The following is an 11,247-nucleotide window of genomic DNA, read 5'->3' on the forward strand; positions in this document are numbered from 1 at the left end:
ACCTACCGCGTATGGCAAGTCGCCTGGTTCCCCTGGCACATGCATGTCAACAGAGGGCCCAGCGCGCTGGTCCGACTGACGTCGCACTTCTCTTTGGCGCTCGATGCGGGTACGAGTGTCTTCTTGCTGTCGTTCATGAAGAACTTGGCACTGATCGTGACGAGCTCGTGGATCTGATGACGCGGTGGAGTCGCTGTCGAGGTGGATCCGGCGAGTCGGCGATCTTGGCCTTCGGGGCGGAGAGTGCACAGTGGTTGCACCCCCACCGGTCTTGTCGCCACCGGCTCGGGCCTGGCTGGCTTGCCGCGGCTGCGACGTGCTCGGCTGCTGTTGAGTGTCGCCGTTGGCAAAGCCGATGAGACTCTGAATGGTGGCCCTCCAGTTGTCGATCTTGTCCGCCGTTGGAGGGTAGTCCAGGAGCAGTTGAGCTCGCGCTAAAGCTTCTGCCGCAGTGGCGGGTGGCGGTGGAGAACGGTGCGAGGAGCGGGATATGCTCGGACTTCTAACTATGTTCGAAGGAGCAGTATCCCGTCCAGGCGACCATGCCTCGCTCGTGCCAGCATGTTGGCGCGCATGCTGGTCTTGAGCACTCAGGGATCCGCCAGCTCGATCTTGGTCCAGCAAACGCATGGTACTGTGAGTACCATGATGCTTCCGATCCCGCGCCTCCTGAGATGGGCGCGGTGCATGTACGGACGCCGAGGTCTTGGAGTGCGCCCGGTCGTTGTGGGAGCTGGCTACGCCGCCGATGGGTAGCGCATCCTTGTCCTTGGACCTGGCAGCACCGTGAGCTCCCTCGTCGACGCCCGTTCTTCCGCCGGCGCCTGCCCCATCAGCCGTTTGCTCCGGCGATGGTGGGCTCGGCGCGGATGGAGCAGCTGCCTCCGAAGCCTTCTTCTTCGGCGGCATGTCGATGAAGATAATGAAGATCTAGCTCGCGCGAACACCGGATCTGGTTCACACAACCTCGACGCCCCCTACCTGGCACGCCAAAGATGTCGGGGGACTAATCCACGAACACCTATGGGACCGGCGGACCGAGTCCCTTCCGGTTCGGCGGGGGCGGAGGTCGTGCAAAGAGCGGATCGAGGCGAAGCACACGAGCGGTTTACCCAGGTTTGGGCCGCACGTATGTGTAAAACCCTACTCCTGCTTTGTGGTTTGTATTGAGTTCTTGCTCGGGAGCGTGGAGTGCTACAGTACACACCAGCAGCTAACGAGACCGAGCGTGAGTGTTCTCTGAACCAGCTAACCCCCTCTACGTTGCGCACGGGCCTCCTTTTATATGCTCAAGGGGTCACCGACAGGTGGCAACGTAGACAAGGGCAAAAAAGGGAAAGGTGCTGCGGTTGGTACAGCTACCTGCTACCGTGTATCATACCTAACCCTGACGGTAGGGGACAAGGGCCTTAAATGCCCGTCTGCGTCGCCTAAACAGTGTAAAAGGGACCGTCAGGGACGCCACCGCTCGCCATGGCAGCAATCTTGTCAGCGCCGCTTGCCACCGCTCACCGCTGGCTGCACAGCCTCCTACCACGTACGCTGGGAAGAGTCCCAGAGCGACACGTTGGTGGATGTGCTGGAGCGCGGGCATGGAGTGGTGGCTTGCCGCGGCAGGCGCCTTGCCGCGGTCGTTGTCTTGTCGCGTCCGGGAGCTTGTCGCTCACCGGGCCTTGCCGGGACGCGTGGCGCGCCGCGGCAAGTTCCTTGAGATGCCTTGGGTGGCCTTCCCGACAAGCTCCTCTTGCCGGGGTCTTGAAGTGCCTTGGTTGGCCTTCCCGGCGAGCTCCTCTTGCCGGGGTCTTGACTTGGATACTTTGTTCTTGAACGGCTCCAAAGGAACCACGGAGGACCTTGGCGGTCACCCGGCAAGCCTTGCCGCGGGATGCTGCGACTGCCCGTGCACAAGTTCGGGATACTAGGGTACCCCTACTCTAGTACACCGACATCATGTTTGTTCACAATATGTTGCTTATTCTCGATTAGATTACAATTAGATCTAATAATATACCTTATATCCCATTAGTTAGTAGACTTGGTATTATTATTGAGGCGGATATGATATTATGTTTGTTCATTGGTATGATATCATTAATTATGATTAATTAGTAATACATAATTAACTCTCTAACAAATAAGATTTTAAGTATCTGACCAACTGCTAAAACATTATGAACAATAGTAGTTGGTATCTTTGAAATGTACATGAAATAACTAACATTATTTTATTTAGTAATATAGACAATAATTATGCAATACTACTTCCGTATGTATTCTTTGCCTTTTCAAATTGTTTGCTCTATTATCTTATGGAAGACACACATGCGTACTAGCCCGTGCGAATGCACGGGTTGGCGACTAGTAGTATAAACAGTTTCTTGCAATTTTGTCATATTGGAAACATAGAGAGGTGGAGATATAGTTCCTCTCTCATAATAATTGCAAGTAGGAGCAGCAAGCACATGCATATTATATTCATCAAAATCATCACGTGCAACGGTAAAAGGCAACCCATCAATATAATCCTTAATAAAAGCAAACTTCTCTGATATAGTGTAATCGGGAGAATTCAAAAAGATAATAGGACTATCATGTGTGGGTGCAATAGCAACAATTTCATGTTTAACATAAGGAACTATAGCAAGTTCATCTCCATAAGCATAATTCATATTGGCATCTTGGCCACAAGCATAGCAAGCATCATCAAAAAGGGATATTTCAAAAGAATCAACGGGATCATAACAGTCATCATAGCAATCATCCTTAGGTAAGCACAAATGGAATTTAAACAATGTATGAGTTGAAGAGTTACTCTCATTAGAAGGTGGGCACGGGTGATCAATCCGCTCTTCCTCCTTTTGTTCTTCGCTCTCCTCCTCATCTTTTTCATCCAATGAGCTCATAGTTTCATCAATTTCTTCTTCCATAGACTCCTGCAAAATATTAGTCTCTTCTTGGACAGTGGAGTATTCCTCAATATACAGTTTAACATAAGCATTAGAAGCATAATTCTCATAACAATATTCAAGTATGGCAAAATTTTCAGATTTGTGAAAAGTAGCATCATACTTTTCAATCAAAGAAGCAATTTCATAAGCACCCTTAAAAGCAACAAATTCTTCAATTTGTTGAACATAATAGTAATTGTAAACATCCTTAGCATACGAAGATACGATTCCATTATCACTAAACTCACATTGATAGGGAAGGTGTTTCTTGGGGTTTTCAGAGCAACAAGTAAAATCATAAATTTCACATAAATTCCAAGAATAGCATTGCAAACGACGAATTTGACCCAATAGAATTTTCCATTTTTCAGATATTCGGTGTCGCACATAACAAACATGCTCATCTAAAGATTTGCCCTCAACTAAGCTAGTTGGGGTTTCAGCACGAGCACATAGGGATCGAAGATGATCCAAGTAATAAGCTTCAGCAGTGTGATAGATTTTGAGTGGTTCTTCAACCATTGGTTCAGTAGGTACAACTACTTTTTTGGGTATTTTGCGTTTTCTACCCATAACTGAAGATAGGGAACAACTAAGAACAGCAAATAAAAATTACTTAGTGATAAAGCAAACAAGCACACACGAGAATATTCACCCCATGCTATTGCTCCCCGGCAACGGCGCCAGAAAAAGGTCTTGATAACCCACAAGTATAGGGGATCGCAACAGTTTTCGATAAGTAAGAGTGCCGAACCCAATGAGGAGCTAAAGGTAGAACAAATATTCCCTCAAGTTCTATTGACCATTGATACAACTCTACGCACGCTTGATGTTCGCTTTACATAGAACAAGTATGAAACTAGAAGTACTTTGTAGGTGTTGTTGGATAGGTTTGCAAGATAATAAAGAGCAAGTAAATAAAAAGTAGGGGCTGTTTAGATAAAGAAACAATAAAGTAAATATAGCGAGTGTGGAAAAGTGGTGGTAGGAGTTGCGAAATTGCCCTAAGCAATTGACTACGTTTCTAGACCGATAGCAAGTATTATGTGGGAGAGGCCACTGCTAGCATGCCATCCCTGACTTGGAATTCTATGCACTTATGATTGGAACTATTAGCAAGCATCCGCAACTACTAATGTTCATTAAGGTAAAACCCAACCATAGCATTAAGATATATTGGTCCCCCTTCAATCTCATATGCATCAATTTCTATTCTAGGTTGAAGCTTCTGTCACTCTTGCCCTCCAATACATAGTCCTATCAACATACAACTAACCCTAGGGTGTGATCCACACTCGCAATCATATGATGGGCACCAAAGGACAGCAACATAACCACAAGCAAATTAAATCAATCATAGCAATTCATCAACCACCGATAGGACAACGAAAATCTACTCAGACATCATAGGATGACAACACATCATTGGATAATAATATGAAGCATAAAGCACCATGTTCAAGTAGATGGTACGGCGGGTTGAGGGAGAGTGGACCGCTGTAGATAGAGGGGGGAAGGTGATGGAGATGTTGGTGAAGATGGCGGAGGTTTGGTGTAGATCACGGTGATGATGATGGCCCCCGGTGGCACTCCGGTGCCACCGGAAGCGAGCGGGAGAGAGCCCCCCTCCTTCTTCTTCTTCTTCCTTGACCTCCTCCCTAGATGGGAGAAGGGTTTCCCCTCTGGTCCATGGCCTCCATGGCATGGGAGGGGCGAGAGCCCCTCCGAGATTAGATCTATCTCTCTGTCTCTCTCTGTTTGTGCGTTCCCCCTGGCTCTGTTTCACCATTTCGTGTATATATGGAGATCCGTAACTCCGATTGGCCTGAAACCTTCATCGTGATTTTTTCCGAATATTAGCTTTCTTGCGGCAAAAGAAGAGCGTCAACCACCTTACGATGGGCTCACAAGGGTAGGGGGCGCGCCCTAAGGGGGGTCCCTGTCTCGTGACCACCTCGGGCACTGGTTCGCATTGATTTTCCTTCCGGATTTTCCATATTTTCCAAAAATAAGCTCCGTCCATTTTTGTCCCGTTTGGACTCCATTTGATATGGATATTCTGCGAAACCCAAAAACATGCAACAGACAGGAACTGGCACTGGGCACTGGATCAATATGTTAGTCCCAAAAAATAATATAAAAAGTTTCCAAAAAGTATATGAAAGTTGAATAATATTGGCATGGAACAATCAAAAATTATAGATACGATGGAGACGTATCACTTATATAGACATCGGGGGGACCTAGGGTCGTGCATAGTCGGTTTACAAAGGAAGGAATCTTCATATCCAAACGCCAAGCTTGTCATCCACGCAAAGGAGAGTCCCATATGGATACAGGAGAAAGTCTTATGTCTTGTATCTTCACGGCCCATTAGTCTGACCCACGTCACATAGCCCGGACGCCCGAGGACCCCTTAATCCAGGACTCCCTCAGCTGGCCCTCTCGGAATTGCTGGATAAGGAGTCGACACTGCCGAGTGGTATGTTTGGGATAAATCAGGTTCCCCTCTTCATCCTTCTTGGTGTGTATATGACACGGCAAATCTAGCACATCATTTCCTTCTTGATCTTTCACTTTCTTGGGGATCCATGGCCCCTTAGGCTTTCCCTTGAACTTTCCTTGGGTTACAACTGCGGCTTGACCAGGACCCGCGGGCTCGGCTTTGCGCTTCTGTTTCTGACTGGAATTCCCTCCTCCGGTGTCTTGGGCGACTGGTTTGTTCTTGCCACTGTGGAGTCAGTCTTCTTCTTCGTCGTTAGCGTACCGAGTGGCTATTTCCATCATTCGGGTCAGGGTCATATCTCTTGTCTGACCAAATTTCAGGTTAAGCTCTCTGTGCCAAATGCCCTCCTTGAAGGCGCAAACTGCCTGGTGCCGCGACACATTTTCCACTGTATGATGTAAAGTGGTCCATCTCTGGATATAATCCCTCAAAGTTTCATTCGGTTTTTGAACGCAATGCTGCAATTCTGTTAGCCCTGCGGGCCGCTTGTAAGTGCCCTCAAACGTCCTAACAAACACTCGGGCCAACTCTTACCAACTGAATATACTACAAGGAGCCAACTGATTCAACCAAGCCCTGGCTGACCCTTCCAACATCAGAGGAAGGTGTTTCATGGCTACATCATCATTATCATCACCAATCTGTACAGCCACTCGGTAGTCCTCTAGCCAAGTGTCAGGTTTGGATTCGTCGGTGAACTTACTTACCCCAGTCGCCAACCTAAAGTTGGGAGGGATTTCCATGGCCCTGATGGCTCTGCTGAAACATTCAGGTCCAGATACATGCACTCGGCTGCTTGTTGGACGATCTCTGTCCGGTCCTTCTCTGTGAGCTCTGTTCCGGTCGACCAGACCTTGTACCAAAATTGACCTTGCATCAAATCTGAGTTCTCTGGGGTCGACTAGAAGTCTTTGCTCATCACCACATGGACGCATGTCATCGAGTTGCCGGGGTGCATATGATCTGCCCCTCGGAGGGGGCGTGGGCACTCGACGGCGGTCTTTTTGGCCGACCGATGATCATATTGCTTGTGGTTCTGACCCATGTACTGCTCTTGACGGTGCCCTTGGCCCTCACGCCGCAGAGGCGATCTTGGGCTGTGGGCCGACTGGACGGTGTCCGCCACCACAGATCTGCTATGGATCATGTTGCGCGACTGGGAAACTGCTGTGTTCTGCTCTCCTGCTGCTCGGAGCAGCGCTCGAATCTGCATCCAACCCCTTCCAGCCTCCTATTGGGACAACTGGATTGACTCTTCTATGCGGGCCGCAGCAGTAAGATTCTGAATCGGAGTGTGGTATACCTGAGGTTCGGGTGGGAACAATTGCCGATGTCGCCGACTGGATTCAGGGATCAGTCGTTGAGCGCATTCGTCGAGTGAATGCTGAAGATTCTCCAGCCGCGCGCGCTCAGCCAATTTGGCCAGGCGTGCAGCCTCCAAGGCCCGAGCTCAGAGGTTTCCCCAAAGATGGGATTGTGCAGTGCCTCCGTATTGCGACGATGCAGCTCCTCCCTCTGCTATGAAGTGAGGACTTGTGGACGATATTCTTCGTGCACATGCGATGGATCACCGCCACCATTACCACCATTGTTGTGGTGGAAACCAGGCGGGCTGCACGGCGTGTCGACCATCAGGACTTCTGCCGCAGGGTTGCTGCCGTCACACTCGGACAGGGTCTCGACGGAGCCAGTCGACAGATCGAACAACCCGTAGAGAGATTCGTCGGGCTCGATTACCGCGACTTGAGTGGTGGTCGACTGACGAGCCAGCGCTTGCTTGACCCACCACTGAAGCCGCGATCGACCGGATCGCTTGCGACGGCGAGCAGTGGGAAGCGAAGATGTTTTCGGAGCTGGCCAATACTGGGTCGACAGCTGCCGCAGAAGGACGTCGCGGACACATGCTGTAGCGACCAGACCTCAACCAGTCTGATCTCTGTGCATCAGTGTCATCCCTGGATCGGTAATGCTGACACACACAGTACTTGAAGGATTTATAACAGAGTAGCAATCACACACTTATTACATCGAATGTCTCAAAAGAGAACTTATTACAATAAATATGGCTTAAGGCCATCTAATAACGATAACAGCGGAAGTCTTGGAAGATAAGTGAGCCCATCAACTCCAATGGCATCACTGAGTATAGAACCACGACCTAAAGGCACCTTACTCGTCATCTGAAAAGTCTGCAACATGAACGTTGCAGCCCGAAACGGGTCAGCACATGGAATATGCTGGCAAGGTAACACATAGAAAGTAATGGAAGAATAAGGCTATACTACATGCATATATGGCTGGTGGAAAGCTCTATGGTTACAGTTTTGCGTAAAGCCAATTTTTCCCTACTGCAAAGGAATAAATTTTATTTAACTATCGTGGTAGTTGTTAAACATTGAGAGTGTAGACACCCTCTCAATCCCAATTAAGCATCATCATTAAAACCCAACAATATTAATTAAAGTAACATGATGATATTCACATGATAATCCAAGTACTAGATACTCAAGACTGTCCATAACCGGGGACATGGCTAACCATGATTAGTTTATACACTCTGCAGAGGTTTGCGCACTTTTCCCCACAAGACTCGATCTCCTCCGTTGGGATTCTCGCACTACATGGTGTTTGAGAAACGGATGACCGAGACATAGTCTTTCAGAAGTGCTAGCACCTTACGAACGGGTAGACCGTTACACCTACTTTCCCCTACATCTGCTAGTCTACCATTGTAAGAGTTCGCATGACTTAATCAACTATGCTAGAGCCCATAGTAGCTTGTGGCTGGACATGGAAGTTTCTAGTATGAATAATCTCATGATCCCTTTGAGCCTGGGTGGCGGTCCATAAAGAAAAACAGGCAATAGCTGGAATACCCAGGTGCTTCAATCCACCCAGAGGTGTATTAAAGTTGCCACCTTAAATAAACCATTAATTTAACAATTTCACATCTGTCATGGATACACTCACCCAATCCACGTCTACTAGCATAGCATGGCAATATAAGCAAACGTAGAAGTAACTCCCAAGGGTTTGATAATAAAACAGGTAATAGGTACTCCTCATCTACTTCCCAAAACCAACAATTTAATTAGATCCTATTCATGCAATGTTTGAGTATTGATCTAATGCAATAAAACTGGGTAGTAGGAGGTATGATCAAAGTGTTACTTGCCTTGCTGATGATCCGCGAAACCTAGCGATTCAAAGTAGCAAGCGGCGCACTCCGGGTACTCTATCGCAAACAAACAAGTATACAATAAGTACTCATCTAATGCACGGGTAAAACTCAAATAAGAGAAATAACCAGAAAGTTCAACTTAAGAACTCCGGTTTGCAAAAGAATCAAATCGAACGAAGCAACGAAAGTCAAACGGCGAAAGAAACAAGCTTCGTTTACTAATCTGGATCTAGGTCAAATTTTACAAAAGCAAAAACTTGTTTGAGTTGGTTAAATGGAAAGAGGGTTTCGAGACGAAACTCCAAGCGCTTGAATCGACTGATTCCGATAAACGAGCGAAAAGTTATACTAGAACGAAAATCTGATCTGAAATCGCGATCAGAAATAATCGCGGTAAATATGAAAAAAAAACGACGAACAGATTAACAAACGAACGTTCATTTTCTATAACTAAACGGTGAACGCGTTTGCTAAAATGAATGAACGAGTGAACGCTCGCTAATTAAACTAAACCGGAAATAAACCGATCTAAAAAACGGATCTAAAAAACCGACAAAAAACCGAATGGAAAACCGGCGGTGGCGGCGGGGTCAACCTCGGCGACGGTGGCGGCCGGGTCCGGTGGCGGGGCGGTGGCTCCGGCGTGCAGCGGCGCGGGGCGGCGGCGTGGGGCGGCGCGGCGGCGCGGGGCGGCTGCGGCAGCGCGCGGCATCTGCGGGCTAGGGTTAGGGTTAGGCGGCGCGGGGCGGCTGGGGCTTAACGGGCTCGGGGCGGCGCTATATAAAGGTCGGACCAAAGAGTCCGGGCCAAAACCGGCTCTAAGTCGGTTGCGCGTTTTTTTTAAATAATTACGCGCGGAAAAACAAATCAAAGAAATACTAAACGGACTCCAAAAATCCTGAAATAAATTTTCCCCGACTTCTAAAATCCAGTCGAACAGGATGAACATTTATTTGGGGCCTAAATGCAATTTTGAAAAACACGCATTTTTCGTAAATTAAAAAAATAGCAAATAACTCCAAAATAAAATCTTATTTGATTTTATTATTAAATCCTCAATATTTCTTTATTTTGGGAAAGTCATTTTATTCCCTCTCTCATATTTTTATAATATAAATAATTGAAGATAAAATAAATAAAATCAAATGATCCTATTTTCAAAATTTGAGAAAACTCAAATATGAAAATAACGAAATTCCCCAACTCTCTCCGAGGGTCCTTGAGTTGCGTAAAATTTCTAGGATCAAACCGAAAGCAAATAAAATATGATATGCAGTGATGATCCAATGTATAACATTCCAAATTGAAAATTTGGGATGTTACAAACCTACCCCCCTTAAGATGAATCTCGCCCTCGAGATTCGGGTTGGCTAGAAAATAGGTGAGGGTGGTCTTTTAGCAGTTCTTCCTCTCGCTCCGAGGTGGCCTCATCCTCCGTGTGGTGGCTCCACTAAACCTTGCAAAACTTGTTAACCTTGCTACGGGTGACTCGGCTGGCATACTCAAGAATCTTGACTGGTTTCTCCTCATAGGTCAAATCACTGTCCAACTGAATCGCTTCCAGCGGCACTGTATCTCTCAGCGGTATATCAGCCATCTCTGCGTGGCACTTCTTCAACTGGGAAACGTGGAATACATCATGAACTCCTGACAATTCTTCGGGCAATTCCAACTTGTAGGCTACTTCTCCCATACGCTCCAAAACCTTGTATGGTCCTACAAAACGTGGCGCTAACTTTCCCTTAACTCCAAAACGCTTAAATCCTTGAAGTGGAGATACTCGAAGATAAACTCGGTTTCCGACTTCGTAAACTGTCTCCTTGCGTTTAGAATCTGCGTAGCTCTTCTGCCTAGACTGGGCTACCTTGAGCCTATCGCGAATCAATTTCACCTTCTGTTCAGACTCCTTAATCAAATCCGGTCCAAACAACTGACGGTCTCCAACTTCATCCCATGATAATGGGGTCCTGCACCTCCTTCCGTACAAGGCTTCGAAAGGGGCCATCTTCAAACTGGATTGATAACTGTTGTTGTAAGAGAACTCTGCATACGGCAAATTGTCGTCCCAACTAGATCCATAATCTAGCGCACAAGCTCTCAGCATATCCTCCAGAATCTGGTTGACTCTCTCGGTCTGTCCATCTGTCTGCGGATGAAAAGCTGTACTAAACTCTAGCCTGGTACCCAAAGTTTCGTGCAACTAATTCCAGAACTTTGAGGTAAACTGGGTTCCTCTATCTGATACAATGCCCCTCGGAACTCCATGTAGACATACTATCCTGGTCATGTATATCTTTGCCAACTTTGCACTGGTGTAGGTAGTCTTCACTGGGATGAAATGAGCTACCTTTGTCAAACGATCGACTACTACCCAAATCGAGTCATAGCCTGAACGAGTTCTGGGCAATCCCGTAATAAAATCCATGCCTAGCTTATCCCACTTCCATTCGGGTATCGGCAATGGCTGTAACAATCATGTTGGCTTCTGATGCTCTGCCTTTACTCTCTAACATACATCACAAACTGCTACATACTCCACAATATCCTTCTTCATTCCGGTCCACCAGAAAATATCCTTCAAATCCAAATACATCTTGGTATTTCCTGGGTGA

Source organism: Triticum aestivum, chromosome 5A (assembly GCF_018294505.1).
Source record: "Triticum aestivum cultivar Chinese Spring chromosome 5A, IWGSC CS RefSeq v2.1, whole genome shotgun sequence".
Taxonomy (NCBI): domain Eukaryota; kingdom Viridiplantae; phylum Streptophyta; class Magnoliopsida; order Poales; family Poaceae; genus Triticum; species Triticum aestivum.